Below are 27,902 nucleotides of genomic sequence, written 5' to 3'. Positions count from 1 at the left end.
TAGATACTAAATGACGTATAGCTATGCACAATATTTTTACTAAACTTAAAATCCTATTGATTTTGAAATCCAAAGTCAAAGTCGTATGCTGAAGTTTGGGAAATAATTCAATTCCGGACGTTATCAGATATTTACTATAAATATTTAGAGATAAATACGCATTGTGGCTAAAACGACTCATTTTTGATCTAGGGAAAATTGGGTTAAAGGACAACAACAACAGTAAACAATAGATGTAACTGTGCTTATTGGATAAACTATATTTTGAGCCATATATTCAATTTTAACCAACATTGATAATTAGAAAGAAAATGTCCCTTGGTGTGGAAAAAGAGTGGTTATGATTTTGTTCAGAAATTAGACCTTTACAAAACTTGATTGGATAACGACTCAGTTGTCAAAGAAGGTAGAAATTGAAATTGAAACCGATAAGTCGAGGCCAAGGTCAAAGGTCACCACATTTATAAATAAATCGAAGCTTCATACAAATAGATATGCAGGCATACAAATAAAATTATTTAAGTTACTACAAGGATGCTCACATTCTACATACATTTGATAAATATTTATGTACCAGATGCACATTTCGACATTACATGTCTCTTCAATGATTCTTGAGGCAAACCTATTTGAAAATCCAAAACTTATTGATAAATAAGGAGCCTATAAACCAAAGAAAACAAAATGCATATCTAAAGCTGGGCATGCAATTAGGGCTTTGCATGAGGGAGATATATTGCTAAATCTAAAATAATATATATAAGATATGTTGTAACTGCAAACCTTAATAAAAAAAATGGCAGTATTTTTATGTCATTACCGAAGTCCTGGCTAATAGGCTGGTGATATCCTCAGGGAATAAAATTTAACTAGCAAAGTTAATTATAACATTATCGATACCACATTTTCAACACCAGAAGCGCATTTCGACAATATATATCTCTTCAGTGTTGTTGGAGGCCAATACATTACAAAATCTCAAGCGTATCGACAAATAAGAATAGTTTTGTTAACCAAAGACGAAAACGTGTAGCCGAAAACAACAGGCAAATTTTAAACCAGCAACATTTTATAACACAATAGCTGTTTTGTAATTCCAGTAGCGAAATACTGACTACTTGGTTATTCATACCCTTAGGGGACTAACAGTCAACCATCAGAAGTACCGCTGATTCCGAGACCACTTTTTATAACTTGGGGTTATAATGTACGGCTTTTGACACTTTGAATACCAACAAAAGGCATACTGGTCTTTCGAGGTAAAAAAAAATATGTCAAAACAATCACTGTTGGTAAAGAAAAGCAGAATATGATACCAGATCTTATAGCAATTTGTTACACAACAATTAGTTTCTCATCTTATGGTCAGTAAGGACACTCTCCTCCTACTGGACGAGTGTTGTACCAAATCTTTTGTGTTAAACCATTTATTCATATGATCAGTTTCACGATTCATATCAGGTTAACTACCTTATATAATATCAAATTTAGCAACCAGTATTTACCTGTTAGAATGCATGTCAATGTGATCATCAAACATTTCGTTTCACCAATGAAAGACTTTCATAATAAATATTTGGTCATTAAGATAAAATAAAAATATGTCGTATGGTGTTTAGATAGCCTATCATTGGTGACATAGAAAGTTTTTCTCCCTGAAACAAGATACATACAAAATGGTATTCGAAGACCTCTCAACATACATAAGATTTAAACAACATAAATAGTCATCTCCGTATGCTACTTCAGTAATAAACAATATTATACTACAAGAAACAGACTATATGAGCTACAATAAGTAAACAATATGAGGCAACACTATATAACCATCTTGTTTGTATGATAAGTTTATTTATCACGTTTATTTTGGCGACATTTCATCAATTAACCGATTTATGCCAGTATTTAAATTCAGGCAAAATCTATTAGCTTTGCAGCCTTTGGCTGTCAGGAATATATTTTATGCTTAATAAACATCACTTTCACCAGATTATAATCAATGAATGTATAATCAACTCACGATTCGCTTCTCTTATCATTTTACATAGACATCTGCCCCATGCATATTATTCTATGTTAGCACAATGATAATATTACAGGACATCAAAAAGACTTTAGGGCGGCATTACAATATCACAATCTTAAACGAACGTGGTAAGCATGGGCGTTAACGTCAGACAATATAAACATTAAAACAATATATACGACAGAAATCAATCATTGTCAATAGTTGCAGCTGAAATTTACTGCAATCGTTCAAACTATATAAATGAGTCCGATAAATTATCCATTCGGCTTCTTGCGTTGTCTGCTCCTGTAAATTAAAAAGTTAACTTTTAATACTTGTTAGTACGTGTTATTAGCATAATGATATGGTTTGTTTCTACAAAGTCCATGTAAAAAAAAAAAGAAATAGATTATCTTGTTTTTTTTATACTACTTTTATATAGGTATCTGTCTGTTTTTTATTATTGCATACTTAAATAACTGTTGTAAAAATAAAATACAACGAATTCCAGGAAGAGAAAAAAAATCCTTAGGTTGTTAAGCAACATGGACTCATTATTTCAAATTAAGTAAAGAAAATGCTAAGATCTCATACACAAGATGTTTATAGTTTTGTGAATACGAAACACGCGTTTTTTGTACAAAATCATCAACCGATTATCTATGATATGTTTTGAGCCACTTAACTTCTATAATGGGTACATTAAACACATACCTGGTGGGAAGTTCAGCTTTTCAATGGAGCTATGGCTTGGAGTTCCGTACCATCTTCAATGTCATTATAATCCTCACCGCTTTTACTGAACAATTGTTTTACAGACTTTCTAAAACTAGAGCTGAACAAGGCACAAGACAACGGACTTAGTACTATGCTACTCTTCGCAAACATCGTCGGAACAATGTACGGCCATGTAGAACTTGGTCGAGCTTCACTGATCATAAAGAATAAGCATATGATTGCATAAGGACTCCATGCGATCAAAAAGGCGGAAACCATTGCAAGAGACGCCTGAATTAAAACAGGAAAATTATTGATTATTTATTATCTTTTCCATATTCACAGACTTTATCATATACAAATCCTTCGATATCATAAAGTGGTAAAAAAAACTTTAAATTCATCCCCGTTAACTGACATGGTACAAGCATACCTGCAATGAAAATCTTATTTCACTTGTAGTACTTTGATTAAATTTGTGTTTTACAATCAATATTTTTCAATAGCTGAAAACTTTTCTTCTGGATCGTTCTAGCTAGTTGAATAAACAGTGACAATTGATACTATCAGTCATAACCAATAACAGTAATGCGTTTGTGAAGGGCAATCAGTCAATGCCTTTTAAACATTCATTCAGTACAGAATTTTAAAAATGTAAAGTCTATAACATTTTTATGTTAATGGTCGATATACCCGGGAATTTAAATATTTTAGTCTCTTAATCTTAGAATATACTAAATTAGTTGCATGCATGTTTACCGCCATATGTGTAGTTTGCCTAGGTTTAAGGGCCTTACATTTAATAGTTTAAGCATAATTTTTTTCTGTCTTATACTCACCAATGTAACCTTCCTATAGGTTAAAATTTTATGGTATTTTAACATCGACTCTAGCTTAAGGGTATGTGCATCAGTAATGATTTCCTCTCTGAGTCGTGCAACTGTAGTAGACGTTTTAGAAAATGTCCTTATGATGTTGGAATAGCAGAATGTGAAGATAATCACATGTATACAATAACATCCTATGACTATTGCTATGTTGTTAGCAAGAACAGCTGCAGAGTTATCGAACCATGCAATAGAACATGATACGCCGAAGCTTTCCGGAGTGTAACGACTCCACCCGAAGATCGGTACTATCGTAAAAAGTAACGTGTGACACCATATGATTGCTAAGATGTACCTTATTGACGTGTTTCTTTTCAAATAGTAATCTATACAAAAGATAAAAACAGATATAAATACACTTTAAAAACCTATTTCTTTTTTCAGCTTAAATAGAGAAAAAGGCAATCAAGAACAGCAGTTTCAAAATTTATTCTCCAGAAAAAGAGGAAATGAGCCATTATTGTTTATCTTTCATTTTCAATGCTTATGGTCAAAATGAGTAATGCTTTAGGTCAGCAAATTATATCCAAAAAATTAAATGAACTTGAGAAAAAAACTATGTTTTTCCAAACCAGCAAACATTTTACTTTATTTCTTATGATTTACTGCAAAATGATATATCTGCTGAAATTTAATTTTTCATAATACAAACAAAATTTAGTATGCTACCGTGAAAAATAAAACAAACAGAACATTTTCCCTCGAATCCTAAATTAAACATAACTTGCACACATGCTTTCGGTACTTGTACATATTCGGATTTCAAATGTTTGGCGTTGAGCGTTCCTGATGAAGGTAAATCTAAAAAAGCGCTTCGGACGCATAGAATTATTCAACGTGTTGTTTTCAATTTTTTATGGCATCAATTATTCAATTTTTTTAGTGATTTTCCCAAATAAACATTTATATCATTTATTCCTTTAAAAATATATTTCTTTTTAACTATGATTTCTACTTTTTCTTTCTAAAGTCTAAATCTAAATAAAGAATGAGATTTTATAAATTTTAATCATATTTACCATACTGTGGCTTGCAAATAACTATAAATCGATATATTGCAATCGCTGCATGGGTATTGATGTCGTTCAAACAGCAAGTAAACATAACAAATCCGGCAATAGTACACCCAACGTCAGAAAACAGCCAGCTGCAACAAAAAAAATTGTTTTCTGCCGTACTTTTGCAGCTCTCATGGTCAAGGCTTTTTGTACAATTTAAGTTTTAAAAATTTCTATACATTAATGACAAAATATATATATTAATGACAAATATCTTTTGGTATTTTTGTGATGTAATTATGCTATATTGTAAGTATACATCAGATGGGTACAAAGAACGAATATTACCTAAAACTATAACCAATATGTGCCTGTTGTTTCATTGTATTATGTCGATGAAGGATTGTGGAAATTCAAATAGAGAAACGCAAGAAGAACGCGATATCAATGTCCATCCACTTATATTTATAAGATTAGACTAAAACTTATCGTACATGAATTGCACGGCTAATAATGTGTAAATCGTTTATCTGCTTCATACGTATCAGTAAATTAGGAGATAACTGTATTGTATTTTAAGCTTTTACTGTCGCAAATTGAGTTTACCTAACGACAGAAAACGGATATCTGCTACACTGAAATCAAGTGTTACGAAAGCCAAGATTAGAATACAATACATTTATCTCCACTCTAGAGCAGCATATCAAAATAAATACCATTCAACACATATTATGGCGTAAAATTAAATAATGAAAAAGTCCGTGAAAGGTTTGCATTGTCTTTAGCAACTTGACAATGTGACGTTATATGTATACTCACGATATCAAACATAGACGTATTTAAAACTCTAGACGTATATATACTTTTTGTACGCTTCAGAATGGTTTCAACGTTGAAAAAAAAACATTTAAGGCAATAAAATTTGACTTTCATGTTGATTTTGTGAGAAAGTATATACTAAAAGAATCGAAATTCAAAATGGTGTTTTTTTTAGTTATGGACTTGAAAATATTTGTCAACGTCCAATGAAAATTATCGTTACAAACGAATTGCATTAGTATCTTTGTTAGTGTGTTTCAAATAACAATTTTATGAGCCTATTATTGCATCTTCAATATAATTATCACACTTCCGTTTTAACTGTCTGTATGATACTTCATTTTATGAATCATGAATTATAAAGGTATTGCTAAAACAAACTTACTGCTTGGCAAAGCTTGATGATGCAGATAATGGAACAGCTGTTACAGATACCACAAGGTCCGATATGGCTATGTTCAGCAATAGCTTATTGTGTATCCCGCGAAAATTTATTTTGGCTTTAAGTAAAACTAAAATGACGAAGGAGTTGGCAAAGAATCCCAAAACACCTGCAATAAAACATCTATTCAAGGTTACTATCTGTTAAATCATGTTATCAAGAGTAACTAATTAAGAATATTGATGCTTATTTTGCTCAGATCAATTTACGTAAATCCGTTTCTGATTGTACTCATCATCAATTCAATTCCATAAGAGATAAGGAAGTATTCATCAAATATATAAGACAATTTTAATCGAAGCAAGAATCACTAAGTAATTATTCCTTGAGTATTAAATAAGGTCTATTGTTGAGAAAAAAATCTATTAATTTTTGCCTTTTTTTTAATATACCAAATATTTAATCCGTTGTCTTCTCAATCTTTCACGCCTACTTTAGCTGATATTTGAGGTTAAGCCTATTCCAGAAATTCGATGCGTCCACATGAAATTAATGTTTGATGTTTGAATTACTTGTTATATGTGAAAATCTGTATGTCTTCAAGGCAACGATAGCAATCATAGATGCTAATTGTTAGTCTAGTGTGCTCCTGGAAATTTATGGTTTCAAAGGAAAGTAGTTACTTGATTTATCGATTACAGCATATTTTTTCAATTTGTTTTTCCACAAAAAAACGTTCTTTACCATGAAAACTGATTTCAATTCCTTACCGACTTTTGTCTTTATGAGTTGGAACAAGAGTTTCTGAAGTAGACCAAATACTAGAAGTATATACTGTATCCTAACTTCACTTGGAGCTTAATAGATTAAGTAATTTTAATGATTAACAGAAATTTGACTAACTTAATCGCCTCTTTTTTATTAGATTTGAAGTGAAGGTTACCACAGATGCAAAAATGTCTTCTTCATATCTTGATATAAACCCATGCAAAACAACATTGGGAATATTTGATAACTTAACTACACGATAAAAAGGATACTTTATTCCCTACTGAATTTATTTCATGTAGCATCTTTAACAAAGCACCATTATATAGAGTATATAGGTGTAGAGTTGTCTTATAGGTAATCATGTCATTCTTCTTATTTCTAGATAAAGATAATCTTTAATCAGGTTAGTTAAAGGTCCAGACACCATCGTGTTGTGATTCGTCGATTGTACTTTTTCTGAACCAAGTGTTCTAAAGAGTAAAATTTAAATCATCCCTTTCCGACCGAAATCGATAGTACATAAGTTTTACGTTCACTGTCAAGAATTGATTGATCTAAAGATATGAATGTGTCTCAACAAAATAGAAGCATATGTTTGCAGTCTTATATCTTAAGATACAGGAAAAGTCGTGTAATCTGTATTCTAACCTATCAGACATTTTAATACAGTATGGATACGTATAGTGGGTAATACATTTAAAGCAGGATGCCATTGCTGGTGGACGTTTCGTCCCCGAGGGTATCACCAGCCCAGTAGTCAACACTTCGGTGTTGACATGAATATCAATAATGTGGTCATTTCTATAAGTTTCCTGTTGACAAAACTTTGAATTTTTTGAAAAACTAAGGATTTTCTTATCCCAAACATAGATTACCTTAGCCGTATTTGGCACAACTTTTGGAATTTTGGATCCTCAATGCTCTTCAACTTTGTACTTGTTTGGCTTTATAAATATTTTGATATGAGCGTAGTCTTTTGTAGACGAAACGCGCGTCTGGCGTACTAAATTATAATCCTGGTACCTTTGATAACTATTTACCTTGTCTATGCACTAATTCTGATGTTTGGGTTCATGTGATTCCCTCGATATGTATATGTTGCCTGATTTATAGTCTTAATCGAGTTTTGAGATTTGAACATATGCATACTTCTGTTGTTTAACTATACATCATGACGTTGGCTCAGCATTACAGAATATATGTGGCACAGCTGACCAGAAATATGGTCCGTTTTTCGAGGTCACATACCTTCCTCCTGTAGCCCTAATTTACTTTTTACTAGTTAATTTGTTGATCATTAGTAGCATGAAGGGTGTTACTTCAGTACAATAAGTGTTTCGTTTTCTTGAGCTTCCGAAACCAAGCTGTTTCTTATTGTATGAAAATGTTTTAACTTTACCATTACATAAACAAGGATGTACAAAATGTTTTCCTTTGCGCATCTTTAAATGCAATATTTACGTATTTGTTTTTGTTTTATATTTGAATTCAACATTTGATATATACTTCAATATAACCTTCATTTTTAACATGTTAATATTTCGCTTACGATTGATATTTCATGATAACTTCCTCACTCAACATTGGGAATATAATACAAAATTATGTGGATGTGTTGATAATTTTTTTGATTTTTTAAAAAGAGCTCTAGATTTCAGCTATATAAACAATGTCGTACCAATAATAATCAGGTAAGCTGTGGTTGCCGCATATCCCAAATCGGACAGAATCGGCATCGTTCTGTTTACCTCCGAAGTATTGAACATAATCTGAAATAGAAATTAACAGGCACATAATTTGATAAGCTATCATAACCCTTGATTTGACGCCACGGATAATTTTACAATCTCGATATGCGTAACACATTTAGATTACAATCAATATTAGTAATGACTTCAATTTTCCTTCCTCCATTAAATCTATTGTTATGTCTGTTTGTTTTTGTTCACACCTCGTTTTCAATATAATTCAATTTGATGCGACTGTAATACAATGGAGAGGTTTAGCTAGCTTTATAACAGGGTTTAATCCACCATTTTTTACTTAAGATAATTTCTGTACATTTCAGAAATATTACAGTTGTTATCCATTCGTTTGGTCTGTTTGAGCTTTTGATTTCGCCATTTAATGAAGAACTTTCCTTTTTGAATTTTCCTCGGAGTTCAATATTTTTGTGATTTTACTTTTTGCATCAAAATTCCTACTTTGTTTAGACACTTTTAGATTTGAAAATACTACAGTGACTCAAACATTATGTTAGTTTAATTCTTATGACGAACAACGTCGTTGTTCAGTTTTGTTGATTTATATTAAAACACACAGTCGATTTTCTTGTGAGTACCAGCAGTGTCTGAGATTCACTTCTGTTCAATTGGAAAAAACGTGTTACAGAACCTGGTTAAAGGTTTACTGAAAAAGAAATGTAGCAAACACCGTTAAATTCAGTCATGTATATATATACGTATATGTAGGACTCGAAATAGCGATGGTACCTCGAACTGCGATAGTCAAACTGAGGAGCAATTGTTTTGCACTACGTAGAAGTAGGTTGGGGGTATTACTGAAGTGCGATGGATTACTAAAACTATTTGTTCAATATATTTTATTTCATATGTCGATATAGACGTCAATGTATCTTTTATAATAGATATAGGATGACTGCCAATGAGACAACTCTCCATCCAAATAACAATTTATAAAAGTAAACCATTATATGTCAATGTACGGCCTTCGCCACGGAGCCTTGGCTCACAACGAACAACAAGCTATAAAGGGCCCCAAAATTACTAGTGTAAAACCATTCAAACGGGAAGCCTTTTTTATTTTTAAGTAAAACACTAAGATATGGCAACAAAATTGAATAGGAAGATTCCTTATTAAGCATTCATAACATTTTATTTCAAATGTTGCAAACACCTGTTTAAAAGAATGCACATTAAAGCTGTTGAATGTATAGGTTGAAACTATAATATAAACATGATAATTACATATAATATTCAAACATTATACGATTATCAAATAACTCTAAACGGCTTATTACAGGCTGATAATTTCTCGCTGGTTCTTTTCTCCCAATTACACAAAAAGAGTTTGTCGATACCAAAATGCCATAATTGTTTAATGAACTAGATAGTAGATTTATAATTAGTATATAATATACTAATTATAGATTTATAATTAGTATATTATATATTTATATATATATAATCTTTAGACTGATATATATATATATATATATATATATATATATATATATATAAGTACGTCTGAGTCAGTGACAACCCTACAACAGATGTATCCATCGGATCGCCATCAATGATGGTGATACATGGCTGTGTACATAATATATATATATATATATAATATCTCTTTCGCTAAAAGAATCGTAATTTCATTGAGAACTTTCGTCTTATGTATTGTTAACAGAACAACGATAAAGATAAACACATTGAAGAATATTGAAATCTAACATTATATATCTAAGAAAGCATTAAATCAAACGCAAACCCGGTTTGCATATATATTTTAATAATTGAAACTGATTTATGAATCGAAAATTAAATTTTTGTATTGTAATTATTCCATTCATTCAAGGCAAGTAGCAAATCCTCTTCTATAGTCTGTGATGTTTACTGTTAAGCTGATATATTTACTCTGTTGTTTTTGTGGTATTATTTTAATTTCAAAGGAAAATAAATCACCACCAACATTTTAGTCAGTACTGAACTTGAGCTTCGATTTATATTTAATTTTAATTCAATGCGAACTGAAGGTATGATTATGTTTACAATGGTTTTTTTCCGTATTATGTACCTTTAAAAGAGATATAAATCTATGATATATAGTTGATAAACTATCATTTTCGTCCGAGATTTTGCTTATATAAACATTTGTAATACATTTGAGTAACTTCGATGTGAAAGGAAGATGTGTGATTTGCTGACAATCCTTTTTTTTAAATTTACATTCAATAGGTGCTTTCCTAAATCTACCAACCCAACTTCTGGTCCAAACATTTGTTAAAATAAGGTTTTTTTTCCAAATGCGTCTTGATATTCCTGCTCTATCATTAACAGATATTGATAAAAGATAGAACAGTTGATGCAACAGCGTTCGCAATGTCGCATTCCACCATTTTCTACATTTGAAAATGCCTGTACCAAGTCAGGAATATGACAGATCTTGTCCATTCGTTTTTGATGCGTTTTGTTATTTGATTTTGCCATATGATTATGGACTTTCTGAATTGATTTTCCTCTAAGTTCAGTATTTTTGTGATCTTACTTTTTTCATGTTTATTTCTTTTTTCACAAGAGCATAAGTCTGTGGAACATAATTTGTGTGCTGAATTTTCGATTTGATTTTTAGATATTACGTATTCCTTAACACACATTTCATTTTATTTTCATAAACAGTTGGTTGCAAGAGAGCGCAACACTGTTACTTTCATACTTTTAAAATCATTTTTTATTTCTCAGGGGAATAATTTTATAAATTTGATAATCGTCCGAGATTTTTCTGATGTTAACAATTAACATTGATGTGTCTATCTAAGACGTTTGACTTTTGAAAACTGTATATGTGATACCGCTAACCATAAACAACAGAGCAACAGACGAATGGACGACCATAAGATTTTCGTAGAATTGGGATGTATTGTAGGATTCCCATAACATATTCAAATTATTTTTTTAAATTATTATTCCTTATTCCTCATTTCTGATGATCGTCCTTATAGAAAGTCAGAAAATATTCGTTATATTAAGAATTTCAGTCATCAGACAATTTTTGGCTTCGCACATATTAATTGTAACCGAAGATCTAGTATGTGCCCGGACACAAACTTCGACTTTAATTGTGTTTGCCTCCATCAAGACAGTGAAGATCTGTTTATTCATTATATATGCTGATCATTTCAATATTAAATTGTAAATTTGCTATCATATTTCCAAAATCTCCCTATATAAAAGGAGGTTTTACACGCACACCATGGAATCAAGATATTGAATAAATGTTGGTGGTAAGAAAAATGTTTCTCGAAAATACAGAATCGTAGCTCGTTAGTTTGGAAAAATGTGTTGGTTATTCTGGCATCGATCTATACGTTATTTCAAAATAATACGTGTACTTAAGAAAAAAAAAATAAAGTAAAATTTTCGGTTTGTTAATATTTGCTTTTTTTCTCTTCTCAAATACCAAATTTTAAATTAACTGTATTATAAAATGAATGATCTACAACTCACTAAGGAACCACATGTTATTACAATGACCAACCATCAACCATTTAGAAAAAATATCAATACATTAAAAACAAAACCATAAAGAAAACCCTTAGGAATATGTCAGATGTGTTCAGTTTTCAGTCGTCACAAAATTCTATCGCAAAACAAATTTTGATGTGAAAGCACACTCTTTTATTCATAATACATCATCTTCGATAGCCAAGGGTTACGATTCACTCCCCTTGGAGAGAGTGGGAGTGGATCGTAACCCCTGGCTAGCGAAGATGATAATACATAAGAAAACGCACACATCGAAACTGAGGTCTATAATCTAAAGAGGTTGAACATATCCACTGTTTAAAAAATAAAATTAATTCAAAATAGGATGAACTCTATTTTATTATTTCTGTTAGTTTATATTCAGTTAATTTTTCACTGGAATAGCGTATACTGCAAAATCGATTACACAAAAATCAGTCATTCAACCTATTACTAATCAAGAACTTATGTCCGCAATCGTGCTCATCCCTACTTACATTTCATGTTATATACATTTAAAGAATCCATATTGATAATGAAGAAACCTGACAGACCGGACATCACAAAAACAGGAATCAATTAAGTCGGGTTGAATACAGGAACTGTATTGCACGATTAAACGACCGAATAATTTTAGAATTTAATTATTGTTTTTCTCTCGTGGGTGTCATCGTCGAAAGCAAGACATTCCTTATGAATTGGACACGGTTATTGTGTTGTCAGATTTATCATAATCGGACAAACTGAGGTTTTCTTTATCTTTGTGATCGTCGTTATCCATTTGTATGAGTGTTTGAGCTTTCGATTTTGCCATTTGATTAGGGACTTTCCGTTTTGAATCTTCGTCGGAGATCAGTAGTTTTGTTATTTTACTTTTTTATGTAAACCTTTCATCTATTATGTCAGTTGATTTGTTTATATAAATGAACATGTCACGATCACTGATTAGAAATTATATTGCTAAAACTTTCAGTTAAAAGAGGATTTTTACGCACAATACTTAAAATTATTTAAAAGTGTTCTAGATATTCCTTAACAGTTACGTGAAAGATAAGTTGGTAATGCATTTATTGATCAACATATTTTTGAATAGGCCCTCATTCTTATACCCAAAAGAGGAAAGCAAAAAGTTATCTGTGAAAATATTTTCTTTTATGTTCTTTTTTCTTTATTTTGAATATTCAGTTGAATTTTTTTTTTTAAACAGATTAGGTCGGATAATTGAAACTTCACTTATTTAACAAAATGTAAACAAAATGTTGACCATTTGCCAATTCGAAAGAGACAGTCAACCACTTAAGTTGTTATCCATTCTAATCAATAACATTTACCCAAATTAATCTCAAATCATAATGAAGTTGATATATGTTATTTTTCTAGTCACATTCCATATATGTTTTCATCAATCATTAATTTAAAGTTATTTTTTAAGAATTCTGCAGAAACTATCCGTGGACACATATTCAATATATAGGGTTCAAAAATATACGTATCTGTTATTATCATTTTAGCTAATGTAGATTCAGAAACTATTGCGTGCATTCATTATTGAGATCTGTCATTTTGCACAGAAATTCGATTTTTAATTTTTGCGATATTGAGAAAAATCATGTTTAATTCACATACAAATTTCAAAACGCGAGTTCAAATTATTGCGATAATCACCCTGTCGCATTTTCCGGCAATAATAAAAACATCGCAGTGATATCTGAAACTACAGTTATTTGATTGGTAGTATTTCATTAAAAACGGAAATTCAGGGCTCACAGTCAGTTTTTCATTTGGATTTTATTTAATTTGTCAGCTGTCCTTGTTCACATATAGAGATGACGGCAAGTTTTGATTTTTTATATGTCTTTATGAATAATTGTTGGGTTTAGACTGACGTTAGAGTTATTTGTTTTGTATGAGTATCTTCATTTCAAAGCAATTTATAGTATGATAGAAAATTCATCGGCATTTTTACGAGAAAATAGGACTGCTGTGCATTACTTAAAGATTTTAATATTTAAAGCTTGAATATCTATCAAAATAGTTTTTAAGTCAAGTAATATCGGCGTCACTCATCAGCGTATAGCTCCGACGTACACCGGGCGTGGTAAAAATTAATGTACGCTGCCAATATGCTAGTAATTTTGGATGCATTCAACATGTAAATCATTTCTATCTGTATCGTGTCTACAACGAGCTTTACGCGTGTATCGGGCGTTCAAGTAACGTTTGTTAGTGTATGTATGGCGTTTATATAACGTAGATTGAATGCACGCTACGAAGGAAAAAACATCCCCTGAACGTATTTGAGACGTGTTCCGGTCGTATCTTGGCCGATAATCAGTGCTTATGGCGTGTCTGGGACGTTTGATTATTGGTTGTTTGATACAAACACACACGCATACGTTTAAAGTCGAACGATCTTGAAACGTATACAACGTGCCCTAAACGTGTCTCAAACTTATCTGTAGCATTCTCAACGCGCTTATGGCGTATGTATAACGTTCGTGTGGCGTACAGGTATACGCTTGACAAACGTTTGAGCTAGATGAAAATTTTTATACTACATCTGGTGCACGCTAGTCAATACGCAAATGTGTGACGCCGGCATACAGATTTAAAACGTGTTCTCCTTGTATTACTTTGTTTTTACTGTCATAGATGATATTTATACATTTCCACTTCAAGCAATCTCTTAAAAAGAGGTATCTCCTTTTTTGTACCGTCTAGTACTTTAGTTTCAAAAAAAAGTTCGTTATATTTTATCTGAGTCTACAGTACCTCTACGATCGATATATACTTGAGAAGAAAATAAACTGTATCTTGCAGATCATAATCAGAAAAATGCGTCATTGCAAAATTACTAAACAATTAAGACTGTTTTAGCGAAGATTTAACCACGCATGTAGACTTAATTTGTGCTTGTTTCCAACCTCAAATATGATATTTTTATGAGACAACAGAATACGTGGTATACACAGCATGATAACTCGTCAAGTATCTTCAACAGACTGTTCATTCTTTCTATATTTTAAAACATTTGAAACACTGAGAAAAATTTTCCCTCCTCGATTATTTTCTAATCTTATCCAGGTGTGTTGATAAGTCGTTATCCTAAGGCTATTTTTTTCTTATTTTTTCTGTAGACTTATCTTTCATTTTTTATAACCATGCATTGTCAAGCTTGGTAACTCTCAATTGTTTCTTAGTAACTCAATGTACGATGCTGTCCCCATACTGAACCTTCTGACCTTGTTTGTTTACAATCAAATTTCAATGGCGTCAAAATCACGTGATGTCAATTCGTTCTACCCAATCAAATTGCTCTACTGTCAATTAGGGAATTTTTCAGTCTACAGCAATTACGTTATTTCTTTGTGGGATATTGCTTGAAAATAGTTTGCAATAATTTTGGGTTTTATTCAACAGGAAACCTCATTTTTTGCCATCCCTTTCGACATAAATGGAATTTTGTATGAATATTTACCTACAGTCATGATGGTCAGAATATCGATCTTTTTATAATGAATAAAAAAAAAATCCATGAAAAATAATGTAAATTGTTTTTCATTTACCTACTCTATATTCCTGTACAAAATTATGGCATAGACATCGTTTTTTCATATAGTTTTCCTCTCATTTTGGTTGGGCTTTTTTCGCGGGAAAACCACGAAAGACATTAGGAGCATGTCTTTTTAAAATTCCTAAAAATACGATTTGCCTGACCTATATTGCCTGCCACAAGATTGATGACGCTGAATGGAATGTACAAAAAGCAATGGAGGCCGGAAGTGGGATTTGGTGAAGTTCTAGAATGTTTTTAGACATTCAGAAGTCGTGATTGAAACGGGCATTAGAAAATTGGCATTTTTTAGCAATAATTGAGAACAACAATGAAAACTTACCTTAAGAAATATTTTTTTATTCAAAAATGCAGAAAAAACGTATTCTGCACTGTTTTTCTACGCCGGAAGTAGCATAGTGACATCACTGCGTAGTTTCCCCGTGTGTTAAGTTCAAACACAAATACCTAACGAACTGACAAGATGAGCGATTTAAGACTACGGTAAGATATTTCATTTAATATATACGAGTCGTACTTATTACTACAAACTTACATGTGCACCATATTTCGATAAAGTGTTAATTAGATTCATACTGGGTGTTTGTAAACTTTAATCAGATTGTATGTAATTTCGATAATATAACTTTCATTAAAGTGTATTTCTTCATATTTATCAATATGATCCTTTTATGTGCCTCAATTAATATTTTGTTTGATCAACTAGTATGAAGTAAAATAACCAAAATACCGCTGTACGATGAAAATTGAAAAAGGAATGTCCTTTATCAAATGGCAAAATCAACTGCTCCAACTCATCAAACGAATGGAAAACAACTGTCATATTCCTCACTTGGTACAGGTATTTTCTACCGTAGAAAACTGTGGTTTTAATCTGATTTCATAGCTAGCTAAACATCTCACTTGTATGAAAGAGGGACGAAAGATACCAAAGGGACAGTCAAACTCGTAAATCTAAAACAAACTGACAACGCCATGGCTAAAAATGAAAAAGACAAACAAAAAACAGTACACATGACACAACATAGAAAACTAAAGAATAAACAACACGAACATTCGCAAAGAATTAGATTTTATCCGAACGTTTAAACTGACCAACAATTATTTTATTCATGGCCATCTATTTCTAAAATAAATGAGAACTGTTGATTGAACTGACTGCATCACTCTTATGCAAAACGACTATATTCGTGAAAAAGCAATAAACAAGTTAATTAGTTGATCGACTAATTTTCGGTTGTAACTATAAGTTACAGGCCTTCTTATTGTATTTGTTCTTGTGGAACTATTTCGATAGCTCACTCAATTTAATAGCTCGCAAGTAGCAGAAGTTTGATTTTGGTTTAGCAAACTCATGTCGGTTCGTATCGATAGATAACGGTATTCATAATCGTCCAGTTACAGGTTAATCTCTTTCTAAAGAGTTTATTAGATATTATTCGATTGGTGTCGATTAAATGACAGATGCATCACAACTCGTTGATCATTACAATATTTTTGTTTACATATAGTGTCGAAACAAACGATTGTATGGAACTTGCATCTATATTTGTAGTACATGTTAGCTAAAAACAAATACCCACAGTTTGATTGGTCAAAATGAGTGGAATATAGAACATCAGTGATTTCTTCAAGCAATGCAAGTTTGTGTGAACGTTTTAAACATGGCTTTACAACATTCAAACATAAGGTAATTGACAATGAAGAATGGCAGCATTTTTCTGGTTCAAGTGTTAACAAAGAAGACCGTTGTAATTGGTCTTTGCAGAGACTCGATGAAAAACAAAACTTTGGTTTTGACCTATACTGCAATATTATACGAAATTACTGTAATATTAATCGAAATTGCAACATATCTATTGGCTACTCGTTAGTAAGGTCAATGATGACTTTTTAATGTCACAACGGTCTACTTTACACTCTGGGTAACGGCATTCTGCAATTTCTTCAATAATATAAGAAAACACGATGAATGATTTCTTTATTAGCGGTTATCTCAAGATTCAAATGGTCAGAAGTAGTCACAAGTGTCTTTACAACGGCGATCTATTACATTTGATATTATTGGCTATGATCATTCATCTTAAAGGGGATAGACATGGTTTTATATATATATGCCCCGGCCGATGCACAAATTCATGAAAGAAAAAATGAAGTTGTCAATCGAAAAAATGTGAAACACTACTGAATATAGAAGAAGTAATACTTTTTAGGAAGAACATGTGACTTCGATGTGATCAGAGTCGGCTCAGCTTACACTCATTAATCCACTTGTGTGATAGACATGATACATATGTTCCAAAAGAGATTTGTTTAAACAAAATCCTCTTAGCTGAAATAAAAACAGACGTTGATAAATAATCCTGTCTTGAAAAATTGCTTTTCAAAACATATTATATATATCATTGTCGTGTAAAGGTCGTTAAAGTTGGGCGATTTATGATATTAACACCACAAATAGATTTCTAATCAGATGATAGGATTGATTATATACTGAGAAATAAACATTCAAGAATTGAACTACATTTTTTTCAACTTTTTACATCATTTATGTATGGGTCTTTGATCTTCTGTTCTTGGTCAACTTCTTAATTCTACTTGGAGATTAAACGCAGCGAATAGTGTTTAAATGTCTATATTTTCTCTGTTAACCTTTTTTTCTACGTAAAATCTGATGATGTAATGCACAAAAATAGACAAGACAGAAATTTGGGACTAAATCCTCTATTTTTTTTTAAACCTAGAAATAGAGGTATTTCATACGCACATGCACCTGAAAAGACGATCTTTTATTTTGGTTGGTATAAAAAAATAAGTATTTTCTTCTTAAGACAACAAAAATATGCTGCCTTTTGTGTAATAACTTGGGGCCTCGGGAATTGTGAAAAAGAAGAGGGAAATGACAGCAAGAAGAAATGTCATTTTTGAAAACATTTTCTCTTTTGTTTCCCAACAGTCATTCTTTTAATTATGAAATTGATAATGTATTGAAGCAAAAAAAAAAAACCCAATGGAAATGGTTGATTATATACCAATTCGTAACCAATATTAACCAACAATCATACCTACACTTGGTAGACATGTAAATAAGAGTGACACACTTTTGACTTTAGTTGCATAAGTTTCAAGGCATCTTTAAGTTAATAGACTAATGCTTAATAACTGTTAGTAGTTTTTTGTTAATGTATGCTTATCATTGTTAATTTGCGTAGTTTCTGTTATATTTCCTTACATCGTACTCGGATTTCTTTCTTTCTGAGTTGAACTGTTAATAAAGCGTATATACAAATGTTTGTGTATTCCACATTGGCTAGAGGTGAGAGGATTGAGATCTCAAAAACAGTTTAATCCCAACTCCGATTGCAGGATTTTCTTGCTGAGTTGAAGACTCATGGGTGACCTTGGTATGGTTATTGTTTCTTTGACACATATTCGATAACATTATTGGCTAAATTCAAGTATTGTCCCTAAACATATATAGATATATATATTCTAAGTTATGTCAAAATATTGTTTATTTATTTCTATAACTATATTCTAGGCTGTTCCCAAAATATATAATCTTATGTAAATCTTAAAGACCTATTACAAGTAATAAACTTAAAGCCATGATTATCTCGTTGTAATGTATATGTCTTAAATTTTGTAGATCGTGGTATCGATCCCAGGTAAATGTTATATGCTGCATTTTTGCTAAGCACGTGACATTAAGGAGTAAAAGCAAAGAATGATCGGTTTGGGTCAGAACAATGTGTTTATGTAGGATGACATGCCTGCATTGCGAACTAACGCGTTTAATGGTTATCAAGGGTACCAGGGTTATAATTTAGTACGCCAGACGCGCGTTTTGTCTACATAAGACTCATCAGTGACGCTCAGATCAAAAAGTCAGAATACATAATCAGAATAAAACATGCGCAATATGTCGTCTAGCACGAAGCTTAGTTCATATTCATATCACACTTTCATGCTTTCGTCTTGAATACGCAGGTTATATTCATCACTGTCAGTAACAATTCATCCATACATCAAAAGTTTTTGGTGCTTTGGTGGATTTAATATATATAATTTCATAGTGGATTAGGGTGAAATTATTTTCTCTTGTCTTTTCATAATGTATATAGGTGTCGTACCTATGGTCAGTTTCCCGCCGAAACGGAGGTTTCGGTCATTCAGCACGACAGCGCAAAAGCGATCGGTCCTCTTTTAAATACTTGGCAAATTAATTGATGGTAATGGCTGAAAATGCGGAGTTAGATGTTCATGACCGTGAGGTTTCACTTGGTGATGTGATGCAAGCTGTAAAAACGCAAGGTGAATTTAACGCTAGTTTAAGGAAAGACATTTCCGATTTAAGACAAGAAGTTCACGGGGGTACTGTTTCTGTTGCTTCCCAAGTTTAAAAGTTAAAAACTGAATCCCAGTACAATTGGAAATACGAGGGGAATAAAGTTAAAATCCTTCTTAACACTGACTTTTTAGAAGATCTCACACAATCCATTTGGGCAATTGATAACTCAAAAGTTGATTACGCACGAGATACTATCAAAGAAGTTATTGATAAGATCAAAAGGCGAAATAAACTGATAAAAATCGCCGATATCAGCGAAGGGGGATGGGAGACTGTTCGACAGTATGAAAGTAACCCAGTAGCAAGTGACTCTGACGATGAGAGCAAAATAAATAAAGCAGAAAACAAGGCGTTACGTAAACGCAATTCAACAGGGGAAAAGGCTGTGGCTAAGCCTAACTTTAATTATGAATCGAGTGCTTCTTCTCAATTTAATGCTACTTTTCCAGCAAAAAATTAGCCCTTTTGTGACCCCCCAGTCAAGGTACAACGGACAAGCCTTGTACCATGGTCAAGCCAGTCAAGCCAGCACAAGCGGTAATCAGCGAGGAAATCAACAACGCCAAGGAGCTTGTAATGGATGTGGATCGTTCCAGCATTTGAGAAACCAATGTCCTTTCAACCCAAGACCTGGCACCATGTCGAAACCAAAATAAGACAGATTTTATAAAAGATGAGTATAGTTTGAATATCTTACCTGATAATACTACGTCAGTTGTTTCTAATATTGAATCCGATAATTTCACTACTGATTATTACGAGTATGAACAAGGCCAGGCTAATATTATTGTTAAGGATCGACTAAAAAATCACTATTTATTTTGGAAAAGTATAGGATGTTATGAATTTATTTTGGACACCATTTTGAACGGTTATAAAATTCCTTTTTACAGTACTCCACCGTCTATATGTTTACAAAACAATCGATCGGCACTCATCCATAGCGAGTTTGTAACTGAAGCTATTCACGATCTATTGATTAGGGGTTTGATTGAAGAATGTGACATTCTACCACGTATTATAAATCCACTTACAGTTTCAGCGTCTAACAGTAAAAAGAAACGTCTCATTTTAGATCTCAGACATGTTAATAAACATCTTTAGAAAACTAGTGTAAAATTTAAAGATATTAGTATAGCTATGCAATTCGTCACACACACTTCTTTTTGTTTCCAGTTAATATGGTTTCAGCATATCACCATATAAATATTTTAACCCCCATACAGAATTTGTGGGTTTCTCTTGGAAGTATGAAAATACTGTAAAATGGTATAAATTTTTAGTCCTTCCTTTTGTTTTGGGCTATCTTAAGCTTATTATATATTTACAAAGATCACCAGGCCACTTATAAAGAAATGGAGGGGTGAAGGTAAACAAGTTTTAATGTACTTAGATGATGGTTTAGGTACTCATACAAATGAAGATATTTGTAAAACCGTCTATTTATTTGGCTTTTTAGCTATTTTGATTTGAGCGTCACTGATGAGTCTTATGTAGACGAAACGCGCGTCTGGCGTATAAAATTATAATCCTGGTACTTTTGATAACTATCTGAACAAGTTAGACAAGATTTGATTATGAGTGGTTTTGTTCCCAAAAATGAAAAATCAAAGTGGTCACCGTTGAAAAATTTGGCATTTTTGGGTTATTCCATTGACACTTACAAGAGTATTGTAAAAATACCGAATGACAGAATTCAAAAGGTTTTAAAAAGTATAGAAGACATTGAATATTAAACCTTAAAATACAGAAAAGTTCACGCTAGATTGGTTGCCTCTTTGGTGGGACAAATAGTATCAATGTCCTATGTAATTGGCAATGTTGCATACATTATGTCTAAACATTTAAGTATTGATATTTTAGAGAAAACTTCATGGAATAGTTGTATTGTATTATCAAAAGCAAGTTTGATACAAAATAATTACTGGAAAGAAAATTTAGGGAGAGTAAATGTAAACTCATTTACTTCCGATTTTTCATGTCAGTCCGTAGTTTACTTTTAATATAGCTCATGGTATGTGGTCCGAATGTGAGTCTACTAAAAGTTCTACGTGGAAAGAGCTCAATGCCGTCAAGCATATTCTTTTATCTATGGTAGATATTTAAAAAAATTAACGAATCAAATGGTTTAGTGACAACCAGAACGTAGTGAGTATTGTTGCTAAAGGTAGTATGAAACCTGAATTACAGGATATTGCTCTGTGCATTTTTGAAAATTGCTTGACACATAATATATCCATCGATGCAGAATGGGTACCTAGAACTTTTAATGAGAAAGCGGATTTCATTAGTCGTATTATTGATTACGACGATTGGGGTGTTGGTGAACAATTGTTTACGTTTTTAGATTCCCTGTGGGGACCCCACGAGATAGACCGGTTTGCTAATGATGACAATCACAAGTTAACGGTATTTATTCCCGTTGTTGGACGATGAACTCGATTGGTATTGATGCATTTACTGTGAACTGGAATGGTGTTAACGGTTGGTTTGTACCTCCCGTCTGTTTAGTATCGAAAGTACTTCGTTACATGAGGCAATGTATGGCACATGGAACAATTGTTCTGCCTTTGTGGAAATCGGCAAGCTATTGGCCCATATTATGTCCCACTGGTGAAGGGTTTATTAAAGAGGTGAAGGAATGTATTGACTTACCCACTAACAAGGAATACTATACCCCCGTTAAAGGAAATAAATCAGTATTTGGGAATATCGATTTACCTTTTAGGGTGCTGACTTTGAAAATGGTTTTTGAACTTATCAGCTACTAACATGTTAAGGCTTTTAAAAAGTTTGTGGTGGTTTATTTCAGCTATACAGAGGTGGTGGTATAAAAGTCATATTTTCTAGACAGTCTGAATGACAGTGGTGGTGGTTTTTATTTCATGAAAGATGAAGTGTTTAAAACATTAGTAAATAAGTACTTTACGTTAGTTAAATTGTTTCTACGTATAATGTATAAATGTGTGTTTTATTTTTACGTATGTTTTCGCAGACTTTCAAAAACGATCTGTTGGAATTACCTGTTCATTGATTGAAAAAAATGTCCTTACTTCCTGATTTGTTAACGGAGAGTAAATCGAGCAACACAGTTCAAAATTATTATTATGTGTTTTAAAGATGGAAAAAAATCGGCTTTGTCGAATGGAATATCTAATGAATTTGTATTACCGGCCAAACCAATTCATGTGGCTTTATATCTAGCATGTTTAGTGCAACAAAATCATACGCCCAGGCCTATCAATCAAGCTTTTTATAGTATAAGATGGGCACATAAAATTACTAGTGAGATTTCTCCTACTGATTCCGATTTAGTGAAAAATTTTCTGGAAGAAGCTAAGAGACGTCTATAAGTTCCGGTTAATGCGGGATTCATACATTGCCGATTATTGCTCCCGTTTGAGATCAGACAGCAATACGACACGAAAAGTACAAAAGTAGGATTATTATCCTCAATTATCAGGAATGTCCTATCACTGTCTGAACGCAGTCGTTTTAGTTCGTAACAGATTCCTACGGGTCGGGAAGGGTCCGAATAGTTCTGCTTAGCACCCCGACAGTTAGGTGCGTCCCGTAACATTCAGGGCAACTCAGCCGATTTTGTCTAGTCGGATTACAATCGTGGCTATGTCGTGACAGATTCTGCTGTATCGGATCGAATTCCGAACAATGTTTTTTTGTATTCTGGACGGTGTCCTGTGAAACGGGAATGATCTGGAAGTAATTTTTCATAGCTGTTTTTCTGCCGATAGAGTCCAGATTGCATCCAGATCTTGTCGATTGCGAACCGTTTTTTGCCGAAACCGTTCCGAAACAGTCCCGTAATTAAACGAAATTCGTCAATGATACCCACGTCAGAGTCCCGACAATTACAGAATACAATACGACTGAGACCAGACAAAGCCGTTTGCAATGCAATAGAGCGGATCGTCATAACATTACGTTCCGACAGTACCTGTTCATCCCGAATATGCCGACAGTTTTCGAACGGATAACTTCCGTCAGCGTCGGTTCACTGTCTGGTCACTGTCTGATCTCTGTCGGATTACATTCGGTAGAGTCGGGACGCAGTCGCGACAGACTCGGTCGAATTTTACCTGGTGAAAAATACGAATCGGATGAGAAGCGGATTCAGAACGGGATTATCGGGACATATTCTCTTAAACACGGTTGAATATCGACGCTTCCTGAACACTATCTGATTGTTGTCGTGATCAAATTATGTTTTTTTACAAATTTTAATTAAAGTTTGAATTTCCATCCACGATTCACAGGATCTTGATCAGACTTTTAATAAATTTTAATCGGGAATGGTCCTGTCAAGGACGGTAGTAAAAATCGTGAATGTGTGACCCCAGCTTTAGAAGAAAGAGCCTATAACTCCCGACATGCTTTCGCATATTTTTGATAAATTTTATTGCGAAGATAATCTGTATAATCAGCGTTCTATTTGTGCCTGCTTGTTATCGTATTCTGGTTTCTTACGTGTGTCCGAATTGTTGAATCTTAAAACCTGTGATGTTTTATTTTTTCGAAGTCACATGTCCGTATTGATACAGAAAAGTAAAACCGATATTTACAGAGATGGTGATAGAATAATTATCGCTAGAACCGTTAATAAATTCTGCCCCGTAAAGAATTTAGAGAAGTATTTGGAATGGAGTAATAATAAACGGATTGTGATTTATATTTATTTCGGAATTTGACGAAATCCAAGGATAGTTTTACATTCCGTAAAGACAACAAACCTCTTTCATATACAAGAATGAGGGACCTTTTAATCGAAGTTTTTACTCCGTTTGTGCCGAACATAAAATCATTTGGTCTCCATAGTCTGAGAGCAGGTGGAGCATCTGCAGCTTGTAATTTTGGAATTTCGGATAGACTGTTTAAAAGGCATGGACGATGAAAATCGGATACTGCGAAAGATGGTTATGTGAAGGACTCTTTTTCCGACAGAATGTTGGTTTCACTAAATGTGGGTCTATAGATATGTTTTTGAATAAATCTCTATTTTTTCATACGATTTTTCCCGTTCTTTGTCACAGCAGCGGCGTTGTCGTGTAGCTTTGCACTTTAATTATGAGTTTTGTATTCTTTATACTTTCACAGTATAAAAGGTTTTTCAAAAGCATACATTATCCTGAGGTGACGTACATGAGACTAGTATTATGTAGTGAAGTTTAATACAGAATAAAGGTTGTTACAAGAGAATATTTCTTAATTTTTTAGAAATTTAATGTATATTGCTTCTAAATTGTTCTTATGAAAATTGTTGAAAAGCGTATATTTGATTGGGGCTGTACCACTGCTATATAATTACTAGTGAGTAGCTTTGAATGTCATCTATCCAGTGACTAGTGTTTGAGTATATAGGATTTAAATGATCAATGTTTATTTAAATTATTAATTATAAAATCTATCGTTCACTGAAAATAGGGTTGGAACTACCTCAAACCTCATACGGTTTATCTCCCCCTTGCTTTTGATTTTCCAATACTTGTTTTTGGCTTTAGAGATATTGGTTTATAGCATAAGAAACAAGTGTCCTGATATATCAAATCGAATATGTTCATAAATGCTCTGATATTGTTGTTATTGGGTTAGCAACACTAATAGCGGAATTTCAACCCCTCTTGTACCAATAACCATAAAAGGACCATTTACATAATAGTGCAGTTCATATATGTATGTGAGGACTTTTATAACAGATTGTTTGCACTAAAATAAGCACTATACATTTTTATCAAAAAAAAGGTAGCGCACTCAACATCTCAACATCTTAGCATCTCAACATAATTATGTTTAATTGAGTCATGTTATACAGAATTGATATATACGAAGCTTACACATGAATTTATTCAGTTTCGTGTTTAAAGTCGATATTTAAAATGCTAATGGTTATTCCCTTTTAACTGCAATATTCAACACTATCAGAAAAGTTTATTAAATTGAGATTGCAAATAATGTATACGACATGGTACTTGAAACATTATCACAGAATCAGTGACAAGTATTTAACCTTTCAGTGATTGAATGCCAATAATTTTCATACAGTTAAGAAGTAAAAATACCCAGCTCCAAGTAAAATTCAAAACTGATAGACATTTACCAAATGGTAAAATCAAAAGCTCACAGAAATCAAATGAATGGAAAACAAACGTTATATTCCTGACTTGGTACAGGCATTTTCTTATGTAGAAAAGGGTGGATTAATCATAATTTTAAAGCTAGGAAGAAAACCTCTCACTTGTGTGACAGATGCATAAAATTTCATTATATTGACAGCAATGTGTGAAGAAATTAAACAAACACGATAGGTAAAAATAGGGGTACATAAGTCAACAATGAAGCAAAAAGACTAGAATACAGAAAATGACCACAGAACAACAACACATTGCCGGTATGCATAAGTACATAGACACGACAGAAGGAAGTTACCAAAAATGGAGGTAAATAATTAACAAAGACAAATAAAAGAACTGTATAATACTTAATAAAGTCGGAAGTACCTAGAATCTATGCTTCAACATCATCATATATGTGAAGTTGATAAGAAATATTCAACAAAAACATGAACAAGGCCTGGAATCTTCTGATGAACAGGACGAGACGTTCTTGGGCATAACCCTGGTTCGTCAAATATCTGCTCAGACAACGGTGATGGTTTATAAAGTTTGCGTAAAAACTGCAATTTCTTAAATACCAAATGAGTTCGGAAATGTATATATATTTATTTTCATAGACAGAAAACACATAAAAAACAAGGTTTTCAGAATAATGAATATATTATGTGAACCTGTACTCCTAAAATGTTTTAACGTCCGTTTTAACAAAACAAAAACAAAACAAACAATTCGCGCAGAAGTAATCAATTAAGAATCTTTAAAGTAAATAGGATTATTAAGCATGCATAATATATCACACGACGTTAAAAAAAGATTTCTGAAAAATATTAAAACGCCAAAACAGCAGAAATATTAATTTAGTCAAATCAAAATTCAAACAACGGAAAACTGTAAAACATACTTACTTGAAATTTTATGGCCGAAAAAGCAGATTTGAAATAACAATTTAAGTTTCAAAATTATCCTTTGAACTTTCCACCATACAGTGTCTTACAATACCTATTGTCTGATAGTCAATTTCAATACTTTCCCTTTCTTTTGTATATATCAGTCTGATACAAACATTACTTATCCAACGATTTTGCGTACAACTTAAAATGGGCGTATGTGTTAAAGATGAATAATTGCAATTTACGAGATCAATAACACCAGATTTTTCTTCTTAGGGAAAACTAAATATACCAATAAAATAATTTAGCTGAATACAATCTTGTTTTCGCTCAGATATAGAGCATCGTTAATCCAAATGTCATAAGATTTAAACTTCGCTGATGATTATAAAATAAGGGATAAAAATGTTCCAGACTTAAAAGCACATGGTAAACCATTCAATTCCCTAAATAACTAGAATAACTAGCTGGTTTTAATTAGGGGAAATCGCTTCTAGTAGGCAAATAGAGACTGATGGTCATTGTTCTAAATTAAATGTCATGACACTTTCAGATGAATGTGGTCGATTGGTAATTATTTAACATTAGAGCAAACATCCAACTTGTATCACAGTCAAACATTTCAATTATGCAAATATGATAAAAGAAGATTTTCACATGGTTTTATAAATACAATCCTTGTTTTGAATGGCTTATATGACACAAACGGAAGAACTGTTTTCATGATCAGCATTCGATACAATGTCATATGAATGTCATAATCAAGATTAATTTAGTGTCTATGTGAGGTTATGATTTTTCTTCAGTAAAATGGCCGAGTTGTTCGAGTAAAATTGCATGCGTTCATGTTTTGAGCACAAATGATGCATACTTTTTTTTAAAACTTAAAATGCAACGTTTTACATAGTCCAGTTTTTGGAGTACAACATTTTTAACGAATGGGTTGTTTTCAAATGGTCCAGGGTTTGTAAAGAAAATCTAAAAACATATAAAAAGTATTATTGCCATGTAAAACTGAACTGATTTTTTAACCGTAATTGTGTTCAAAATTTGGACAAAAATATTCGCCAAAAGTTATATAAAACCTTAACATATTAATCAAAATTACTATTTTAA

The 27,902-nt window shown here is 32.4% G+C and overlaps 1 long non-coding RNA gene across 1 annotated transcript; it reads right to left on the bottom strand.

Annotated features, from left to right (window-relative positions):
• Nucleotides 1-1,274: 1,274 nt before the first annotated feature.
• LOC143063568 (uncharacterized) lies at nt 1,275-26,934 on the bottom strand. Its single transcript, XR_012975048.1, has 7 exons — nt 26,802-26,934; nt 8,261-8,351; nt 5,815-5,980; nt 4,632-4,759; nt 3,565-3,938; nt 2,723-3,016; nt 1,275-2,314 (listed from the first exon to the last, which is right to left on the bottom strand). It is a non-coding gene; the product is annotated as an uncharacterized LOC143063568 (long non-coding RNA).
• Between the last annotated feature and the right edge of the window lie 968 nt (nt 26,935-27,902).

Source organism: Mytilus galloprovincialis, chromosome 2, assembly GCF_965363235.1.
Source record: "Mytilus galloprovincialis chromosome 2, xbMytGall1.hap1.1, whole genome shotgun sequence".
Classification (NCBI taxonomy): Eukaryota; Metazoa; Mollusca; class Bivalvia; order Mytilida; family Mytilidae; genus Mytilus; species Mytilus galloprovincialis.
Note: the sequence above shows the minus strand (reverse complement) of the source record. Positions and strands in the feature narration are given on the sequence as shown.